The 24,049-nt window shown below is 44.0% G+C and overlaps 1 protein-coding gene across 1 annotated transcript in view; it reads right to left on the bottom strand.

Moving 5' to 3' along the window:
* The window catches only part of LOC141073440 (uncharacterized), a 132,165-nt gene that overhangs the window by 53,007 nt on the left and 55,109 nt on the right, over positions 1-24,049 (bottom strand). The window lies entirely within an intron of this gene.

The raw sequence follows: 24,049 nt of genomic DNA, 5'->3' as shown, positions 1-24,049 counted from the left end.
TGATCTGGGTGTCTGTGGCCCTATTACTCTGATCTCGGTGTCTGTGCTCCTATTACTCTGATCTGGGTGTCTGTGGCCCTATTACTCTGATCTGGGTGTCTGTGGCCCTATTACTCTGATCTGGGTGTCTGTGGCCCTATTACTCTGATCTGGGTGTCTGTGGAGCTATTACTCTGATCTCGGTGTCTGTGCTCCTATTACTCTGATCTGGGTGTCTGTGGCCCTATTACTCTGATCTGGGTGTCTGTGGCCCTATTACTCTGATCTCGGTGTCTGTGGCTCTATTACTCTGATCTGGGTGTCTGTGGCCCTATTACTCTGATCTGGGTGTATGTGGCCCAATTACTCTGATCTGGGTGTATGTGTCCCTATTACTCTGATCTGAGTGTCTGTGGCCCTATTACTCTGATCTGAGTGTCTGTGGCCCTATTACTCTAATCTGGGTGTCTGTGGCCCTATTACTCTGATCTGGGTGTATGTGGCCCTATTACTCTGATCTGAGTGTCTGTGGCCCTATTACTCTGATCTGAGTGTCTGTGGCCCTATTACTCTGATCTGGGTGTCTGTGGCCCTATTACTCTGATCTGGGTGTATGTGGCCCTATTACTCTGATCTGAGTGTCTCTGGCCCTATTACTCTGAACTGGGTGTCTCTGGCCCTAATACTCTGATCTGAGTGTCTGTGGCCCTATTACTCTGATCTGGGTGTCTGTGGCCCTATTACTCACTCTGATCTAAGTGTCTATGTGTCACATGGACAGTCCTGTGAGACACGACCCGCAGGCCGGTAACTGAAACAACAAGACACGGGGGAAGGGGAAATAGTTACAATGGTGGGCCCTGCAATAGGCAACGGGGACGTGGAGACCTCCTGTACTCCCCTGAGTCAGTGTCCCTCACACTCCTAACGTGCCCTAGGCCGGTTCCGCACCGGACGCCGATCAGGATACCTGTCACTGTTATGAATGAGTCACCAAGGAGGAAAAACAAAAAGCAAGCTAAGCCCAGAAAACCGGAGAGGTTGGTAACTAGCGGATTGCAGACCCCTGATCCTATCCACACAACTAGCAGTAGCCGCGGAGCATTCCTACGATGATCCTAGACGCCTCGTCAGAGCCGGAGAACTAAATAAGCCTAAAGAAAGAAAAGGGGAAATCTAAACTGCCCCAGAGCAGACCCCAAAGCAATGGACAGCCCCCAACATGTATTGTCAGTGAAACAAGATGAAAACACAAACAAAGATAGAAAGATAGGCTGAGCAAACGATGGGGCCCAAGCTAACTAAAAAGGACAGGATAGAAAAGCTGTTGTCTGCAATCACGCAAAAACCCTGCCAAAAAGATGTCCAACACGTCTGATAGAAAAAACCCTGAAGTCGCTAGACTTCAATTCCCTATATCAGCACTCAGGTATATTCTGAAGACAGAGCAAAAAGAGATCAACTGATCAGGGACAAAAAGAAACTGAAATAATCAGAGACAAGAATGGAAATTCAGCACAGCCCCAGCCGGGGCTGGCCGAACACAAAAAACTAAGTAAACTAGACCAAAACTCATATGAACAATAGCAGAGCAAAACTTAGCTTGAGAAGGCAGGAACCAAACTGGAAAACAGAAGCCCCAGGCAGGAGAAATCACCAGCAAGAAAATAGGGAGTCGGCTGCCTTAAATCCAGTCAGAGACTCCTGATGTCCAATCGCAGTCCTCCTCCTCAGGTGGCAGGTCTCTGCCATTTAGATCAGCTTCATTACCTCTTGTCACCAACAGAGGGAGTCCAGATAGAGAACTCATGACTTCTCTGTCAGAACAGCCAGCTCCATAACCCTCACCAGAAGCCAGAGGTAAACCAGAAAATGAGTTCACAACAGTACCCTCCCCTTGAGGAGGGGTCACCGAACCCTCATCCACGCCACCAGGCCGATCAGGATGGGCCCGATGAAAAGCACGAACCAATCTATTGGCATGAATATCAGAGGCAGAGACCCAAGAATTGTCCTCCTGGCCATAACCCTTCCACTTGACCAAATACTGGAGTCTCTGTCTAGCCAGACGAGAATCCAGTATTTTCTCTACCTCATATTCCACATTACCTTTAACCAATACAGGGTCAGGAGGTGCCACCATAGCCATATACTGGCTCAACAAACCTCTTCAACAGCGACTTTATGAATAGTGTTGAGCATTCCGATACTGCAAATATTGGGTATCGGCCGATATTCGCTGTATCGGAATTCCGATACCGAGTACCGATATTTTTTCAATATCGGATATCGGAATCAGAAGTTCCCATAATGCAAAGAGCCACTGCTGTGGCTCTGATTGGCAGCCGAAATGACGTCATCATGATGCGCGGTCTGTGCGCATCATGATGCGCCGTCAGTTCGGGCCTTCCGGGGGGGTCTATGCCGACTGCCCGGTGTTCTGTACCGGCCTGTCGGGGGTCTGTGCGGACTGCCCGGGGGTCTGTGCGGACTGCCGGGGGTCCGTACCGGCCTCCCGGTGGTCTGTGCCGGCTGCCCGGGGGTCTGTACCGGCCTTCCGGGGAGCTGTGCCGGCCTGCCGGTGGTCTGTGCCGACTGCCCGGGGGTCTGTGCCGACTGCCCGGGGGTCTGTGCCGACTGCCCGGGGGTCTGTACCGGCCTGCCAGGGGGGCTGTGCCGGCCTGCCGGTGGTCTGTACCGACTGTCCGGTGGTCTGAGCGGACTGCCGGGGGTCTGTACCGACTGCCCGGGAGTCTGAGCGGACTGCCGGGGGTCTGTACCGGCCTGCCGGGGGGCTGTGCCGGCCTGCCAGTGGTCTGTACCGACTGTCCGGGGGTCTGAGCGGCCTGCCGGGGGTCTGTACCGGCCTGCCGGGGGGCTGTGCTGGCCTGCCGAGGGGCTGTGCCGACTGTCCGGGGGTCTGTGCAGGCTGCGGGGGTCTGTGCAGGAATCGTCCGATGGGACCATGACGGTGATTGACACATTAGCCAATGATGGGACAGTAGTAGTCCCATCATCCGGCCTATGTGTTGAATGTAAAAAAAAAAAAAATCATACTACATGCATACTACATGCTACATACATACTACATAAATGCTACATACATACTACATGCATGCAACATACATACATACTACATATATTCCACATGCATGCAACATGCATACTACATATATACCACATATATACTACATGCATGCAACATACATATATACTACATGCAACATGCATACTACATGCATGCAACATACATACATACTACATATATACCACATGCATGCAACATACATATATACAACATATATAATACATACAACATATATACTACATGCATGCAACTTGCATACTACATATATACCACATGCATGCAACATGCATACTACATATATACTACTTATATACTACATGCATGCAACATACATATATACTACATGCAACATGCATACTACATATATACTACATGCATGCAACATACATATATACTACATGCATGCTACATACTACATATATACTACATGCATGCAACATATATACATACTACATATATACCACATGCAACATGCATACTACATATATACTACATGCATGCAACATACATATATACTACATGCAACATACATACTACATGTATACTACATATATACCACATACAGTCATATGTAAAAGTTTGGGCACCCCTATTAATGTTAACCTTTTTTCTTCATAACAATTTTGGTTTTTGCAGCAGCTATTTCAGTTTCATATATCTAATAACTGATGGACTCAGTTATATTTCTGGATTCAAATGAGGTTTATTGTGCTAACAGAAAATGTGCAATCTGCATTTAAACAAAATTTGACCGGTGCAAAAGTATGGGCACCCTTATCATTTTCTTGATTTGAACACTCCTAACTACTTTTTACTGACTTCCTGAAGCACTAAATTGGTTTTGTAACCTCATTGAGCTTTGAACTTCATAGCCAGGTGTATCAAATCATGAGGAAAGGTATTTAAAGTGGCCACTTGCAAGTAGTTCTCCTATTTGATTCTCCTATGAAGAGTGGCATCATGGGCTCCTCAAAACAACTCTCAAATGATCTGAAAACAAAGATTATTCAACATAGCTTTTCAGGGGAAGGATACAAAAAGTTGTCTCAGAGATTTAACCTGTCAGTTTCCACTGTGAGGAACATAGTAAGGAAATGGAAGAACACAGGTACAGTTCTTGTTAAGCCCAGAAGTGGCAGGCCAAGAAAAATATCAGAAAGGCAGAGAAGAAGAATGGTGAGAACAGTCAAGGACAATCCACAGACCACCTCCAAAGACCGGCAGCATCATCTTGCTGCAGATGGTGTCACTGTGCATCGGTCAACAATACAGCGCATGCATAACGCCTTTTTGTATGACCAAACAACTCAATCTTTGTTTCATCAGTCCACAGGACCTTCTTCCAAAATGTAACTGGCTTGTCCCAATGTGCTTTTGCAGACCTCAGGCGACTCTGTTTGTGGCGTGCTTGCAGAAACGGCTTCTTTCGCATCACTCTCCCACACAGCTTCTCCTTGTGCAAAGTGCGCTGTATTGTTGACCGATGCACAGTGACACCTTCTGCAGCAAGATGATGCTGCAGGTCTTTGGAGGTGGTCTGTGGATTGTCCTTGACTGTTCTCACCATTCTTCTTCTCTGCCTTTCTGATATTTTTCTTGGCCTGCCACTTCTGGGCTTAACAAGAACTGTACCTGTGTTCTTCCATTTCCTTACTATGTTCCTCACAGTGGACACTGACAGGTTAAATCTCTGAGACAACTTTTTGTATCCTTCCCCTGAAAAGCTATGTTGAATAATCTTTGTTTTCAGATCATTTGAGAGTTGTTTTGAGGAGCCCATGATGCCACTCTTCATAGGAGAATCACATAGAACTACTTGCAAGTGGCCACTTTAAATACCTTTTCTCATGATTTGATACACCTGGCTATGAAGTTCAAAGCTCAATGAGGTTACAAAACCAATTTAGTGCTTCAGGAAGTCAGTAAAAAGTAGTTAGGAGTGTTCAAATCAAGAAAATGATAAGGGTGCCCATTCTTTTGCACCGGTCAAATTTTGTTTAAATGCAGATTGCACATTTTCTGTTAGTACAATAAACCTCATTTGAATCCAGAAATATAACTGAGTCCATCAGTTATTAGATATGTGAAACTGAAATAGCTGTTGCAAAAACCAAAATTGTTATAAAGAAAAAAGGTTAACATTAATAGGGGTGCCCAAACTTTTACATATGACTGTATATACTACATGCATGCAACATACATACTACATATATACCACATATATACTATATGCATGCAACATACATATATACTACATGCATGCAACATACATACTACATATATACCACATGCATGCAACATGCATACTATATATACCACATATATACTACATGCATGCAACATACATATATACTACATATATACCACATATATACTACATGCATGCAACATATATATATATAATACATATATACTACATGCAACATACATACTACATATATACCACATGCATGCAACATGCATACTACATATATACTACATGAATGCAACATACATATATACTACATGCATGCAACATGCATACTACACATATACCACATGCATGCAACATGCATACTACATATATACTACATATATACTACATGCATGCAACATACATATATACTACATACAATACATTCATTCAATACATACATATAGACATACAGTACATATAACATAGAGTAAATACTCACCATCACTTGTCACTTTGATCCCCGAAGCCATTGTCATCTATGGAATAAATATTAAAATAACAAACAAACAATAAACTCACCCCTGATCCGCAGAAGTCCACGGGTGTCCCACGACGATCTTGCGTGGAGAACAGCAGTATCAGCTGATGCTACCGTTCTCTACGGGCTCCAGGAAACCAGAGTCGGGAGGTAGGTATCCTTCCGCCCTGTATTCCTCCGCCACTGTAAAGAAAAAAAAAAAAAGTCCCTAGTCTCACTTTATGGCAAAAGTTGCGTGGGGTATTTCTCACACAGCAATGCCATAAAATGAGACTGTTTTTTACAGTGGCGGAGGAATACAGTGCGGAAGGATACCTACCTCCCGACACTGGTTTCCTGGAGCCCGTAGAGAATGGTAGCATTAGCTGATGCTGCTGTTCTCCACGCAAGATCATCGTGGGACACCCGTGGACTTCTGCGGATCAGGGGTGAGTATATTGGTGCTTTGTTATTTTAATATTTATTCCATAGATGACAATGGCTTCGGGGATCAAAGTGACAAGTGATGGTGAGTATGTACTCTATGTTATATGTACTGTATGTCTATATGTATGTATGTATTGTATGAGTGTATTGTATGTAGTATATATGTATGTTGCATGCATGTAGTATATATGTAGTATGCATGTTGCATGCATGTGGTATATATGTAAACTAAATAGCAAAGCCATTGAAGAAGAAGACTCAGGTCTTCAAAAATTCATTTATAACAACAAGCAAAAAGGCAGCAACACTTACCTGCCCAGGTCTAGAACAAATGCACTACAGGGTGCAGCCAGCCCATATAGCAAGATGTCAGCAACACAGGTGCAAAATACCAGATTAACAGCCACTCTCCACATACCCATTCCTGGAGGGGGTGACTGCCCAGTATACAATTGCACAACGAAGGTCCGCATAGGGTACCGTTCACACAAGGGGAATGCATGGTGTCTGGTTCACAGCCTATTAATAACGCCCCTACTATTCGATTAGGCGGGCTGGCCAGCACCCTCTCATTGCATCCCAGTGTGAACACCCCTCATATATGTATATATATATGTAGTATGTATGTATGTTGCATGCATGTAGTATATACTGTTGTGGCCAAAAGTATTGACACCCCTGCAATTTTGTCAGATAATACTCAGTTTCTTACTGAAAATGATTGCAAACACAAATTCTTTGGTATTATCTTGATTTAATTTGTCTTAAATGAAAAAACACAAAAGAGAATGAAGCAAAAAGCAAAACATTGATCATTTCACACAAAACTCCAAAAATGGGCCAGACAAAAGTATTGGCACCCTCAGCCTAATACTTGATTGCACAACCTTTAGCCAAAATAGCTGCGACCAACCGCTTCCGGTAACGATCAATGAGTTTCTTACAATGCTCTGCTGGAATTTTAAACCATTCTTCTTTGGAAAACTGCTCCAGGTCCCTGATATTTGAAGGGTGCCTTCTCCAAACTGCCATTTTTAGATCTCTCCACAGGTGTTCTATGGGATTCAGGTCTGGACTCATTGCTGGCCACCTTAGAAGTCTCCAGTGCTTTCTCTCAAACCATTTTCAAGTGCTTTTTGAAGTGTGTTTTGGGTCATTGTCCTGCTGGAAGACCCATGACCTCTGAGGGAGACCCAGCTTTCTCACACTGGGCCTAACATTATGCTGCAAAATTTGTTGGTAGTCTTCAGACTTCATAATGCCATGCACACGGTCAAGCAGTCCAGTGCCAGAGGCAGCAAAGCAACCCCAAAACATCAGGGAACCTCCGCCATGTTTGACTGTAGGGACCGTGTTCTTTTCTTTGAATGCCTCTTTTTTCTCCTGTAAACTCTATGTTGATGCCTTTGCCCAAAAAGCTCTACTTTTGTCCCATCTGACCAGAGAACATTCTTCCAAAACGTTTTAGGCTTTTTCAGGTAAGTTTTGGCAAACTCCAGCCTGGCTTTTTTATGTCTCGGGGTAAGAAGTGGGGTCTTCCTGGGTCTCCTACCATACAGGCCCTTTTCATTCAGACGCCGACAGATAGTACGGGTTGACACTGTTGTACCCTCGGACTGCAGGGCAGCTTGAACTTGTTTGGATGTTAGTCAAGGTTCTTTATCCAACATCCGCACAATCTTGCGTTGAAATCTCTTGTCAATTTTTCTTTTCCGTCCACATCTAGGGAGGTTAGCCACAGTGCCATGGGCTTTACACTTCTTGATGACACTGCGCACGGTAGACACAGGAACATTCAGGTCTTTGGAGATGGACTTGTAGCCTTGAGATTGCTCATGCTTCCTCACAATTTGGCTTCTCAAGTCCTCAGACAGTTCTTTGGTCTTCTTTCTTTTCTCCATGCTCACTGTGGTACACACAAGGACACAGGACAGAGGATGAGTCAACTTTAATCCATGTCAACTGGCTGCAAGTGTGATTTAGTTATTGCCAACACCTGTTAGGTGCCACAGGTAAGTTACAGGGGCTGTTAATTACACAAATTAGAGAAGCATCACATGATTTTTCGAACAGTGCCAATACTTTTGTCCACCCTCTTTTTTATGTTTGGTGTGGAATTATATCCAATTTGGCTTTAGGACAATTCTTTTTGTGTTTTTTCATTTAAGACAAATTAAATGAAGATAATAATACCAAAGAATTTGTGTTTGCAATAATTTTCAGGAAGAAACTGAGTATTATCTGACAGAATTGCAGGGGTGTCAATACTTTTGGCCACAACTGTATGTTGCATGTATGTAGTATGTATGTAGTATGTATTTTTTTTTTTTTCTTACATTCAACACATAGGCCGGATGATGGGACTACTACTGTCCCATCATTGGCTAATGTGTCAATCACCGTCATGGTAGCAGGCATCGCCCGATGGTACTTGTAGTCCCATCGGACGATCCTGCACAGACCCCCGCAGTCTGCTCAGACCCCCGGACAGTTGGCACAGACCACTGGCAGGCCGGCACAGCCCCCCGGCAGTCCGCACAGACCCCCGGGCAGTCGGTACAGACCACCGGCAGGCCGACACAGCCCCCCGCAGCCTGCACAGACACCCAGACAGTCGGTACAGACCACCGGCAGGCCGGCACAGACCACCGGCAGTCAGCACAGACCCCCGGGCAGTCGGCACAGACCACCGGCAGGCCGGCACAGCCCCCCCGGCAGTCCGCACAGACCCCCGGGCAGTCGGTACAGACCACCGGCAGGCCGGCACAGCCCCCCGCAGCCTGCACAGACACCCGGACAGTCGGTACAGACCACCGGTAGGCCAGCACAGACCACCGGCAGTCCGCACAGACCCCCGGGCAGTCGGCACAGACCCCCGGAAGGTCCGTACACCCCCCCGAGAGGCTGTACAAGGACAGAAAAGGGTTTTTCTTATTCCGATACCGGAAGTTCCATAGACTTGAATGGGACTTCCGGTATCGGAATCGGCGATACCCGATACTTTTTTCGTATCGGGCCGATACCATCCGATCCGATATTTTAGGATATTGGATGGTATCGCTCAACACTAGTTATGAATCTTAAACGTAACAGGAAGAGCCAATCGAAAAGAAACCGGATTAAGAATCTCCTTGTACGGTCCAATAAATCTTGGCTTGAACTTTGGAGAAGTCACCTTCATATAGATATTCTTTGATGACAACCAAACCATATCACCCACTTTAAACTGGGGACCAATGGTCTTATGCCGGTTGGAAAACCGCTGGGCCTTTTCCTGGGAGCGAGACAACTTATCCACCACTTGGTCCCAAATCTGTTGCATTCTCTCTACCACAGTGTCCACACCTGGGCAGGCTGAAGATTCCACCTGCCCTGAAGAAAATCGAGGATGAAACCTAAAGTTACAGAAAAAGGGCGACATCAAGGTTGCAGAACTAGCTCTATTATTTAAAGCGAATTCGGCAAAGGGCAAAAATGAGACATAATCATCCTGATCAGCAGATATAAAACATCTCAAATAGGACTCCAAAGTCTGGTTTGTTCTCTCCGTCTGCCCATTGGTCTGAGGGTGAAACGCAGAGGAGAAGGACAACTGAATTCCCAGCTTGGAACAAAAAGCTTTCCAGAATCTGGAAAGAAACTGAACTCTTCTGTCCGATACAAATGAGACATAATCATCCTGATCAGCAGATATAAAACATCTCAAATAGGACTCCAAAGTCTGGTTTGTTCTCTCCGTCTGCCCATTGGTCTGAGGGTGAAACGCAGAGGAGAAGGACAACTGAATTCCCAGCTTGGAACAAAAAGCTTTCCAGAATCTGGAAAGAAACTGAACTCCTCTGTCCGATACAATGTTCTCAGGAATCCCATGCAACCGAACCACCTGTTGTAAAAACAAGGGTACCAACTCTGAGGAAGATGGCAACTTTGGGAATGGTACAAGATGGACCATCTTAGAGAATCTATCACAAATCACTCAGATAATAGTCATTCTCTGAGAGACAGGAAGATCAGAAATAAAATCAATTGAAATATGGGTCCATGGCCTCTTGGGCACCGGCAAGGGCATCAACAACCCACTAGAGCGAGAACAGGGTTTAGACCGGGAACAAGTCTCACAGGACTGCACAAAATTCCTGACATCACGAGATAAGGCGGGCCACCAAAAAGACCGACTCACCAAATCTCTGGTACCAAAAATACCTGGATGACCAGCCAATGCGGAGCAGTGAACTTCAAACATCACTCTTTTCCTCCACTGGTCAGGAACATACAACTTTCCCATAGGACATCGTTCAGGCTTGTCCTCCTGAAATTCTTCCAGAGCACGTCTCAATTCGGGCGAGATGGCAGAAAGAACTACCCCCTCACCTAAGATGGTAGTAGGCTTGGTCACAATAGGAGAATCAGCAAAGAAACTCCTAGAAAGAGCATCTGCCTTAACATTCTTAGTGCCTGGAAGAAAGGACACCACAAAATCAAAACGCGTAAAAAACAAGGCCCACCTAGCCTGTCTAGGATTCAAGCGTTTGGCCGACTCAAGGTAAATCAAATTCTTGTGGTCAGTGAGGACCACAACTTGATGTCTAGCTCCCTCCAACCAATGTCTCCACTTTTCAAATGCCCATTTCATGGCTAACAATTCCCGATTCCCCACATCATAGTTGCGTTCAGATGGGAGAACTTTCGGGAAAAGAAGGCACAGGGATTCATTTTAGATGTCACCGGATCTTTTTGGGACAAAACAGCTCCTGCACCAATCTCTGAAGCGTCTACCTCTACCTGAAAAGGAAGTGAGACATCAGGTTGCCGCAAAACCAGAGCAGAAGTGAACCTCCACATCAGCTCCTGAAAGGCCGAAACAGCCTCTGAAGACCAATTCAGCATATCAGCACCCTTCTTGGTCAGATCAGTCAGTGGTTTGGCAATACCAGAAAAATTAGCTATATATTTACGATAAAAATTAGCAAAACCCAAAACTTCTGGAGAGGTTAAAAGAAGTGGGCTGAACCCAATTGTAAATGGCCTGTACCTTGGCCGGGTCCATTTCAATAGTTGACGGAGACAAAATAAATCCCAAAAATGAAATCCTCTGTACACCAAAAAGGCACTTCGATCCCTTAACATACAGGGAATTCTCCCTCAAAATCCGGAACACAGTCCGAACATGTTCCACATGAGAATCCCAATCCCTGGAAAAGATCAAAATATCATCCGGATAGATGATCAAAAACTTATCCACAAAGTCCCGGAAAATATCATTCATGAAGGATTGGAAGACAGAAGGGGCATTAGTGAGCCCAAAAGGCATCACCAGGTACTCAAAATGTCCCTCCGGAGTATTAAACGCCGTCTTCCATTCATCCTCATGCTTGATGCAAATAAGATAATACGCCCCCCTGAGGTCAAGCTTAGTAAACCAGCAAGCAACTTTAACTCTGGAGAATAGATCAGAAATCAGGGGTAACGGATACTGATATTTAACAGTAATTTTGTTGAGGGAACGATAGTCAATACAAGGCCTTAATGAACCATCTTTCTTGGCCACGAAAAAAAACCCAGCACCCAAGGGTGAAGAGTAGTGTTGAGCGATACCATCCGATACCTAAAATATCGGATCGGATGGTATCGGCCCGATACGAAAAAAGTATCGGGTATCGCCGATTCCGATACCGGAAGTCCCGTTCAAGTCTATGGGACTTCCGGTATCGGAATAAGAAAAACCCTTTTCTGTCCTTGTACAGCCTCTCGGGGGTGTGTACGGACCTTCCGGGGGTCTGTGCCGACTACCTGGGAGTCTGTGCGGACTGCCGGGGGCTGTGTCGGCCTGCCGGTGGTCTGTACCGACTGTCCGGGGGTCTGTGCAGGCTGCGGGGGTCTGTACCGGCCTGCCGGGGTGCTGTGCCGGCCTGTCGGTGGTCTGTACCGACTGTCCGGGGGTCTGTGCGGCCTGCCGGGGGTCTGTACCGACTTTCCGGGGGTCTGTGCAGGCTGCGGGGGTCTGTGCAGGATCGTCCGATGGGACTACAAGTCCTATCGGGCGATGCCTGCTACCATGACGGTGATTGACACATTAGCCAATGATGGGACAGTAGTAGTCCCATCATCCGGCTAATGTGTTGAATGTACAAAAAAAAAAAAAATACATACTACATACTACATACATGCTACATATATACTACATTCATACAACATACATACATACCACATATATACTACATTCATGCAACATACATACATACTACATATATACTACATATATACCACATGCATGCAACATGCATATTACATATATACTACATATATACTACATGCATATATACAACATATATACTATATGCAACATACATACTACATATATACTACATATATACTACATGCATGCAACATACATATATACTACATGCACACTACATATATACCACATATAAACTACATGCATGGAACATACATATTTACTACATATATACTACATGCAACATGAATACTACATATATACTACATGCATACTACATATATACCATATGCATGCAACATACATATATACAACATATATACTACATGCAACATACATATATACTACATGCATACTACATACCACATGCATGCAACATACATATATACAACATATATACTACATGCAACATACATATATACTACATGCATACTACATATATACCCTGAAAGACAAGGCATGCAAAACCTTCTATGCCATCCGAAGGAAACTCTACCATCTGAAGCCACCAGGAGGGTCTGGTTAAAAATCTTCGACTCTATCATCGCCCCAATCCTCCTGTATGGCAGCGAAGTCTGGGGTCCTCACACCTACCCAGACTGGTCAAGGTGGGATTCAAGCCCAACAGAAATATTCCACCTGGAATTCTGCAAGCACCTTCTCCAAGTCCATCGGAGCACCTCCAACAGTGCTTGCCGGGCCGAGCTGGGCAGATTCCCTCTACACCTAACGGTTCTAAAGAGGGCACTGTCATTCCGGGCTCACCTACGTAGGAGCAATCCAAGCTCCCATCACCATAAAGCCCTGACACATGTAGGGGAAACAGAAAAACCAGGACCCTCGGAACAGCTCACCCAAACCCAACCTGACCAGAAAACCAATCACAACAACCTGACAAAAGCCGGAATCAGGAAGATGGTAGACGAAGGCCAGGAGAGGTACGTAAGTGACTGGAAGAATGACATCATCAGCTCACAGAAACTGACCATGTACCAGAGTCTACAGAGAGACTACAGACTGGCTCCATACCTGGAGAAACTCCAGGACCCCAGAGACCGCAAGATCCTGAGCCGGTATAGACTCAGCGCCCACAGTCTGGCCATCGAATCCGGCCGACACAGGCAGAGCTACAAGCCCAGGGAGGAAAGACTGTGCCAACACTGTGACCAGGAGGCCCTGGAGGATGAGACCCACTTCCTGCTACACTGCTCCAAGTACTCAGCAGTGAGGGACACTCACTTCAGGAGACTCTCACATCTCTTCCCGGATTTCACCACCATGAAGGAGGAAGAGAAACATATATCCTGCTGGGGGAAGAAGAGAGAGCAGTGGAGATAGCAGCGCAATATGTGAGCGAATGCCATAGACTGCGAGAAAGAGAACTATGATATGCCATGGACTTCTATGGCCCCCACCCTGGATATGCCCCAATCCCCCATCCACCTTCCCTATGCCATGGACTTCTATAGCCTCATCCTGGATCTGCCCCCATGCCGCCATCCACCTTCCCTATGCCATGGACTTCTATAGCCTCATCCTGGATCTGCCCCCATCCACCTTCCCTATGCCATGGACTTCTATAGCCTCATCCTGGATCTGCCCCCATCCACCTTCCCTATGCCATGGACTTCTATAGCCCCATCCTGGATCTGCCCCCATCCACCTTCCCTATGCCATGGACTTCTATAGCCTCATCCTGGATCTGCCCCCATCCACCTTCCCTATGCCTTGGACTTCTATAGCCTCATCCTGGATCTGCCCCCATCCACCTTCCCTATGCCATGGACTTCTATAGCCCCATCCTGGATCTGCCCCATCCACCTTTCCTACAGCCACTTCCCAACATCCCTACAGTCCCTATCCCTATTCCCTTCTGTACACCTGCTTTGGCAAAACTAATGTGTATTTAGTCCTGCCAATAAAGCTTCTTTGAATCTTTGAATCTTAAATTATACCACATATATACTACATGCATGCAACATACATATATACAACATATACCACATGCATGCAACATATATACTACATGTATGCAACATGCATACTACATATATACCACAACATGTAACATACACTCACTGGCCACTTTATTAGGTACACCATGCTAGTAACGGGTTGGACCCCCTTTTGCCTTCAGAACTGCCTCAATTCTTCGTGGCAGAGATTCAACAAGGTGCTGGAAGCATTCCTCAGAGATTTTGGACCATATTGACATGATGGCATCACACAGTTGGCGCAGATTTGTCGGCTGCACATCCCTGATGCGAATCTCCCGTTCCACCACATCCCAAAGATGCTCTATTGGATTGAGATCTGGTGACTGAGGAGGCCATTTGAGTACAGTGAACTCATTGTCATGTTCAAGAAACCAATCTGAGATGATTCGAGCTTTATGACATGGCGCATTATCCTGCTGAAAGTAGCCATCAGATGTTGGGTACATTGTGGTCATAAAGGGATGGACATGGTCAGCAACAATACTCAGGTAGGCTGTGGCGTTGCAACGATGCTCAATTGGTACCAAGGGGCCCAAAGAGTGCCAAGAAAAAATTCCCCACACCATGACACCACCACCACCAGCCTGAACCGTTGATACAAGGCAGGATGGATCCATGCTTTCATGTTGTTTACGCCAAATTCTGACCCTACCATCCGAATGTCGCAGCAGAAATCGAGACTCATCAGACCAGGCAACGTTTTTCCAATCTTCTACTGTCCAATTTCGATGAGCTTGTGCAAATTGTAGCCTCAGTTTCCTGTTCTTAGCTGAGAGGAGTGGTACCCAGTGTGGTCTTCTGCTGCTGTAGCCCATCTGCCTCAAAGTTCGACGCACTGTGCGTTCAGAGATGCTCTTCTGCCTACCTTGGTTGTAACGGGTGGCAATTTGAGTCACTGTTGCCATTCTATCAGCTCGAACCAGTCTGCCCATTCTCCTCTGACCTCTGGCATCAACAAGGCATTTCCGGCCACAGAACTGCCGCTCACTGGATTTTTTTTCTTTTTCGGACCATTCTCTGTAAACCCTAGAGATGGTTGTGCGTGAAAATCCCAGTAGATCAGCAGTTTCTGAAATTCTCAGACCAGCCCTTCTGGCACCAACAATCATGCCACGTTCAAAGGCACTCAAATCACCTTTCTTCCCCATACTGATGCTCGGTTTGAACTGCAGGAGATTGTCTTGACCATGTCTACATGCCTAAATGCACTGAGTTGCCGCCATGTGATTGGCTGATTAGAAATTAAGTCTTAACACACAGTTGGACAGGTGTACCTAATAAAGTGGCCAGTGAGTGTACATATATACTACATGCAACATGCATACTACATATATACTACATGAATGCAACATACATACATACTATATGGGGCGGCACGGTGGCTCAGTCGTTAGCGCTGCAGCCTTGCAGCGCTGGGGTCCTGGGTTCAAATCCCACCAAGGACAACATCTGCAAGGAGTTTGTATGTTCTCCCCGTGTTTGCGTGGGTTTCCTCCGGGTACTCCGGTTTCCTCCCACACTCTAAAGACATACTAATAGGGTATTTAGATTGTGAGCCCCATCGGGGACAGTGATGATAATGTGTGTGCAAAACTGTAAAGCGCTGCGGAATATGTTAGCGCTATATAAAAATAAAGATTATTATTATTACTACATATATACCACATATATACTACATGCATACAACATATGTACTACATGCATACTACATACTGTATATACCACATACAGTTGTGGCCAAAAATATTGACACCCCTGCAATTCTGTCAGATAATACTCAGTTTCTTCCTGAAAATGATTGCAAACACAAATTATTTGGTATTATTATCTTCATTTAATTTGTCTTAAATGAAAAAACACAAAAAGAATTGTCCTAAAGCCAAATTGGATATAATTCCACACCAAACATAAAAAAGAGGGTGGACAAAAGTATTGGCACTGTTGGAAAAATCATGTGATGCTTCTCTAATTTGTGTAATTAGCAGCACCTGTAACTTACCTGTGGCACCTAACAGGTGTTGGCAATAACTAAATCACACTTGCAGCCAGTTGACATGGATTAAAGTTGACTCAACCTCTGTCCTGTGTCCTTGTGTGCACCACATTGAGCATGGAGAAAAGAAAGAAGACCAAAGAACTGTCTGAGGACTTGAGAAACCAAATTGTGAGGAAGCATGAGCAATCTCAAGGCTACAAGTCCATCTCCAAAGACCTGAATGTTCCTGTGTCTACCGTGCGCAGTGTCATCAAGAAGTGTAAAGCCCATGGCACTGTGGCTAACCTCCCTAGATGTGAACGGAAAGGAAAAATTGACAAGAGATTTCAACGCAAGATTGTGCGGATGTTGGATAAAGAACCTCGACTAACATCCAAACAAGTTCAAGCTGCCCTGCAGTCCGAGGGGACAACAGTGTCAACCCGTACTATCCGTCGGCATCTGAATGAAAAGGGACTGTATGGTAGGAGACCCAGGAAGACCCCACTTCTTACCCCCAGACATAAAAAAGCCAGGCTGGAGTTTGCCAAAACTTACCTGGAAAAGCATAAAACGTTTTGGAAGAATGTTCTCTGGTCAGATGAGACAAAAGTAGAGCTTTTTGGGCAAAGGCATCAACATAGAGTTTACAGGAGAAAAAAGAGGCATTCAAAGAAAAGAACACGGTCCCTACAGTCAAACATGGCGGAGGTTCCCTGATGTTTTGGGGTTGCTTTGCTGCCTCTGGCACTGGACTGCTTGACCGTGTGCATGGAATTATGAAGTCTGAAGACTACCAACAAATTTTGCAGCATAATGTAGGGCCCAGTGTGAGAAAACTGGGTCTCCCTCAGAGGTCATGGGTCTTCCAGCAGGACAATGACCCAAAACACACTTCGAAAAGCGCTAAAAAATGGTTTGAGAGAAAGCACTGGAGACTTCTAAGGTGGCCAGCAAAGAGTCCAGACCTGAATCCCATAGAACACCTGTGGAGAGATCTAAAAATGGCAGTGTGGAGAAGGCACCCTTCAAATATCAGGGACCTGGAGCAGTTTGCCAAAGAAGAATGGTCTAAAATTCCAGCAGAGCATTGTAAGAAACTCATTGATGGTTACCGGAAGCGGTTGGTCGCAGTTGTTTTGGCCAAAGGTTGTGCAACCAAGTATTAGGCTGAGGGTGCCAATACTTTTGTCCGGCCCATTTTTGGAGTTTTGTGTGAAATGATCAATGTTTTGCTTTTTGCTTCATTCTCTTTTGTGTTTTTTCCGTTAAGACAAATTAAATGAAGTTAATACCAAAGAATTTGTGTTTGCAATCATTTTCAGGAAGAAACTGAGTATTATCTGACAGAATTGCAGGGGTGTCAATACTTTTGATCACAACTGTATATACTACATGCATGCAACATACATACTACATATATACTACATTCATGCTACATATATGCCACATGGATGCAACATACATACTATATACCACATATATACTACATACATGTTACATACATACTACATGTATACTACATGCAACATACATACTACATATATACCACATATATACTACATGCATGCAACACACATACTACATATATACTACATGCATGCAACATGCATACTACATTTATACCACATATATACTACATGCATGCAACACACATATATACTACATACATGTTACATACATACTACATGTATACTACATGCAACATACATACTACATATATACTACATGCAACATACATACTACATATATACCACATATATACTACATGCATGCAACACACATACTACATATATACTACATGCATGCAACATGCATACTACATTTATACTACATATATACTACATGCATACTACATATATACTACATGCATGCAACATGCTTACTACACATATACCACATATATACTACATGCATGCAACATACATATTTACTACATGCAACATACATACCACATACATACTACATGCATGCAACATGCATACTACATATATACCACAACATGCAACATACACTCACTGGCCACTTTATTAGGTACACCATGCTAGTAAGGGGTTGGACCCCCTTTTGCCTTCAGAACTGCCTCAATTCTTCGTGGCAGAGATTCAACAAGGTGCTGGAAGCATTCCTCAGAGATTTTGGACCATATTGACATGATGGCATCACACAGTTGGCGCAGATTTGTCGGCTGCACATCCCTGATGCGAATCTCCCGTTCCACCACATCCCAAAGATGCTCTATTGGATTGAGATCTGGTGACTGAGGAGGCCATTTGAGTACAGTAAACTCATTGTCATGTTCAAGAAACCAATCTGAGATGATTCGAGCTTTATGACATGGCGCATTATCCTGCTGAAAGTAGCCATCAGATGTTGGGTACATTGTGGTCATAAAGGGATGGACATGGTCAGCAACAATACTCAGGTAGGCTGTGGCGTTGCAACGATGCTCAATTGGTACCAAGGGGCCCAAAGAGTGCCCAGAAAAAATTCCCCACACCATGACACCACCACCACCAGCCTGAACCGTTGATACAAGGCAGGATGGATCCATGCTTTCATGTTGTTTACGCCAAATTCTGACCCTACCATCCGAATGTCGCAGCAGAAATCGAGACTCATCAGACCAGGCAACGTTTTTCCAATCTTCTACTGTCCAATTTCGATGAGCTTGTGCAAATTGTAGCCTCAGTTTCCTGTTCTTAGCTGAGAGGAGTGGTACCCAGTGTGGTCTTCTGCTGCTGTAGCCCATCTGCCTCAAAGTTCGACGCACTGTGCGTTCAGAGATGCTCTTCTGCCTACCTTGGTTGTAACGGGTGGCAATTTGAGTCACTGTTGCCTCTCTATCAGCTCGAACCAGTCTGCCCATTCTCCTCTGACCTCTGGCATCAACATGGCATTTCCGGCCACAGAACTGCCGCTCACTGGATTTTTTTTCTTTTTCGGACCATTCTCTGTAAACCCTAGAGATGGTTGTGCGTGAAAATCCCAGTAGATCAGCAGTTTCTGAAATTCTCAGACCAGCCCTTCTGGCACCAACAATCATGCCACGTTCAAAGGCACTCAAATCACCTTTCTTCCCCATACTGATGCTCGGTTTGAACTGCAGGAGATTGTCTTGACCATGTCTACATGCCTAAATGCACTGAGTTGCCGCCATGTGATTGGCTGATTAGAAATTAAGTCTTAACACACAGTTGGACAGGTGTACCTAATAAAGTGGCCAGTGAGTGTACATATATACTACATGCAACATGCATACTACATATATACTACATGAATGCAACATACATACATACTATATGGGGCGGCACGGTGGCTCAGTCGTTAGCGCTGCAGCCTTGCAGCGCTGGGGTCCTGGGTTCAAATCCCACCAAGGACAACATCTGCAAGGAGTTTGTATGTTCTCCCCGTGTTTGCGTGGGTTTCCTCCGGGTACTCCGGTTTCCTCCCACACTCTAAAGACATACTAATAGGGTATTTAGATTGTGAGCCCCATCGGGGACAGTGATGATAATGTGTGTGCAAAACTGTAAAGCGCTGCGGAATATGTTAGCGCTATATAAAAATAAAGATTATTATTATTACTACATATATACCACATATATACTACATGCATACTACATACTGTATATACCACATACAGTTGTGGCCAAAAGTATTGACACCCCTGCAATTCTGTCAGATAATACTCAGTTTCTTCCTGATAATGATTACAAACACAAATTCTTTGGTATTATTATCTTCATTTAATTTGTCTTAAATGAAAAAACACAAAAAGAATTGTCCTAAAGCCAAATTGGATATAATTCCACACCAAACATAAAAAAGAGGGTGGACAAAAGTATTGGCACTGTTGGAAAAATCACGTGATGCTTCTCTAATTGTGTAATTAACAGCACCTGTAACTTACCTGTGGCACCTAACAGGTGTTGGCAATAACTAAATCACACTTGCAGCCAGTTGACATGGATTAAAGTTGACTCAACCTCTGTCCTGTGTCCTTGTGTGTACCACATTGAGCATGGAGAAAAGAAAGAAGACCAAAGAACTGTCTGAGGACTTGAGACACCAAATTGTGAGGAAGCATGAGCAATCTCAAGGCTACAAGTCCATCTCCAAAGACCTGAATGTTCCTGTGTCTACCGTGTGCAGTGTCATCAAGAAGTGTAAAGCCCATGGCACTGTGGCTAACCTCCCTAGATGTGAACGGAAAGGAAAAATTGACAAGAGATTTCAACACAAGATTGTGCGGATGTTGGATAAAGAACCTCGACTAACATCCAAACAAGTTCAAGCTGCCCTGCAGTCCGAGGGTACAACAGTGTCAACCCGTACTATCTGTCGGCATCTGAATGAAAAGGGACTGTATGGTAGGAGACCCAGGAAGACCCCACTTCTTACCCCCAGACATAAAAAAGCCAGGCTGGAGTTTGCCAAAACTTACCTGGAAAAGCATAAAACGTTTTGGAAGAATGTTCTCTGGTCAGATGAGACAAAAGTAGAGCTTTTAGGGCAAAAGCATCAACATAGAGTTTACAGGAGAAAAAAAGAGGCATTCAAAGAAAAGAACACGGTCCCTACAGTCAAACATGGCGGAGGTTCCCTGATGTTTTGGGGTTGCTTTGCTGCCTCTGGCACTGGACTGCTTGACCGTGTGCATGGCATTATGAAGTCAGAAGACTACCAACAAATTTTGCAGCATAATGTAGGGCCCAGTGTGAGAAAGCTGGGTCTCCCTCAGAGGTCATGGGTCTTCCAGCAGGACAATGACCCAAAACACACTTCGAAAAGCGCTAAAAAATGGTTTGAGAGAAAGCACTGGAGACATCTAAGGTGGCCAGCAATGAGTCCAGACCTGAATCCCATAGAACACCTGTGGAGAGATCTAAAAATGGCAGTGTGGAGAAGGCACCCTTCAAATATCAGGGACCTGGAGCAGTTTGCCAAAGAAGAATGGTCTAAAATTCCAGCAGAGCATTGTAAGAAACTCATTGATGGTTACCGGAAGCGGTTGGTCGCAGTTATTTTGGCCAAAGGTTGTGCAACCAAGTATTAGGCTGAGGGTGCCAATACTTTTGTCCGGCCCATTTTTGGAGTTTTGTGTGAAATGATCAATGTTTTGCTTTTTGCTTCATTCTCTTTTGTGTTTTTTCCGTTAAGACAAATTAAATGAAGTTAATACCAAAGAATTTGTGTTTGCAATCATTTTCAGGAAGAAACTGAGTATTATCTGACAGAATTGCAGGGGTGTCAATACTTTTGATCACAACTGTATATACTACATGCATGCAACATACATACTACATATATACTACATTCATGCTACATATATGCCACATGGATGCAACATACATACTATATACCACATATATACTACATACATGTTACATACATACTACATGTATACTACATGCAACATACATACTACATATATACCACATATATACTACATGCATGCAACACACATACTACATATATACTACATGCATGCAACATGCATACTACATTTATACCACATATATACTACATATATACTACATGCATACTACATATATTCCACATGCATGCAACATACATATATACAACATATATACTACATGCATGCAACATGCTTACTACACATATACCACATATATACTACATGCATGCAACATACATATATACAACATATATACTACATGCAACATACACTTATACAACATATATACTACATGCATGCAACATACATATATACTACATATATACCACATATATACTACATGCATGCAACATACATACTACATGTATACCACATGCATGCAACATACACTTATACAACATATATACTACATGCATGCAACATGCATACTACATATATACTACATGCATGCAACATACATATATACTACATATATACTACATGCATGCAACATGCATACTACATATATACTACATATATACTGCATATATACTACATGCATGTAACATACATGCATACTACATATATACTACATGCATGCAACATACACATATACAACATATACACTACTTGCATGCAACATACACATATACAACATATATACTACATGCATGCAACATACATATATACTACATGCATACTACATATATACCACATATATACTACATGCATGCAACATACATATATACTACATATATACTAAATGCATACTACATATATACCACATGCATGCAACATACATATATACAACATATATACTACATGCATGCAACATGCATACTACATATATACCACATTTTTACTACATGCATGCAACATACATATATACATGCAACATACATACTACATATATACTACATGCATGCAACATACATACATACTACATACATACCACATATATACTACATGCATACTACATATATACTACATGCATGCAACATGCATACTACATATATACCACATATATACTACATGCATGCAACATACATACATAAAACATATATACCACATGCATGCAACATACATATTTACTACATGCAACATGCATACTACATATATACTACATGCATGCAACATGCATACCACATATATACCACATGCATGCAACATACATATTTACTACATGCAACATGCATACTACATATATACTACATGCATGCAACATACATATTGTCACGGGGTCCTTCTCTGGTATCACACAATCAACAGAGCAAGCGAAGAGTGAACAATTCCACGACCTTTATTCAGGCAAAAATACGAAAAGGTCCATATTCAGTCCACCACACAAAGGATAAGATAGTCCAGAATAAGAATGCAGTCCAGTATCAGTATAACATGTCCAGGGAGATGAGAGTCCAAAATCCAGCTGAAGGTGATAACATGTTCCATATATTCTTCTTTCTCTCTGAAGTCCTGTCTTCACACCATGCTCTGCACACAGCAACTGACTTGCCCAGCCCCTGTCCTCCCCAGCCCCCTCATTATGTCCAGGCAGAGTCAAACCGGTTTGGCGGTTTTCAGGCCTCCCAGACTTGACAAAAGGTGCCTGGGGGATTATGACACTACAGGGGGTCATCAAGAGTCATAGATAAAAGTCAGGCTGCAGACATACAAGCATCAAGATTAACACTATGCAAATCAGTGAAATAGCAATATACACAAAATATTATCCATATAGCATATCACACCATCACAACCTCTCCCCCCTCATAATAAGTGAGCACGCCATGATGTCTACACAGACCTCTGGCCTGCTCACTATAGTCCACATTGCTCAGTCGTTTATAGTTCCTTGTTCAGTGGCAGGGGTTGCAATAATTATAAGCACTTGATGTCCTTCCATAAATTCCCGGGTCCTGGCGTTACGGTCATACCAGGTGTCTTGACTGGACTGGGCCATTTGCTGTTGATCATTAGCCACTAGCTGGGTGAGACGATCTCTGAACTCTAAACTCTAGAACGTAGAGAATGATGGGCATTCCAATGTCTGCGATATCTCCCTCCAATTGTTCTCTCAGAAGAGTGAGAGGCCCACGGACCTTCTGGCCAAACAGATTGCTCCTCAGTGGGGTCCGGATGTTGTGGTGCTTGAAGGGCCTGTAGTCGGGTGACTGCTCTCACAAAATGACACTGTAACTCCCCAATGTCGTTCCCAAGGAGGATATCTGCAGGAA

The sequence above is a fragment of the Dendrobates tinctorius genome, unplaced genomic scaffold (genome assembly GCF_039654945.1).
Source record: "Dendrobates tinctorius isolate UK_male_01 unplaced genomic scaffold, ASM3965494v1 ptg000301l, whole genome shotgun sequence".
NCBI classification, from domain to species: Eukaryota; Metazoa; Chordata; class Amphibia; order Anura; family Dendrobatidae; genus Dendrobates; species Dendrobates tinctorius.
Note: the sequence above shows the minus strand (reverse complement) of the source record. Positions and strands in the feature narration are given on the sequence as shown.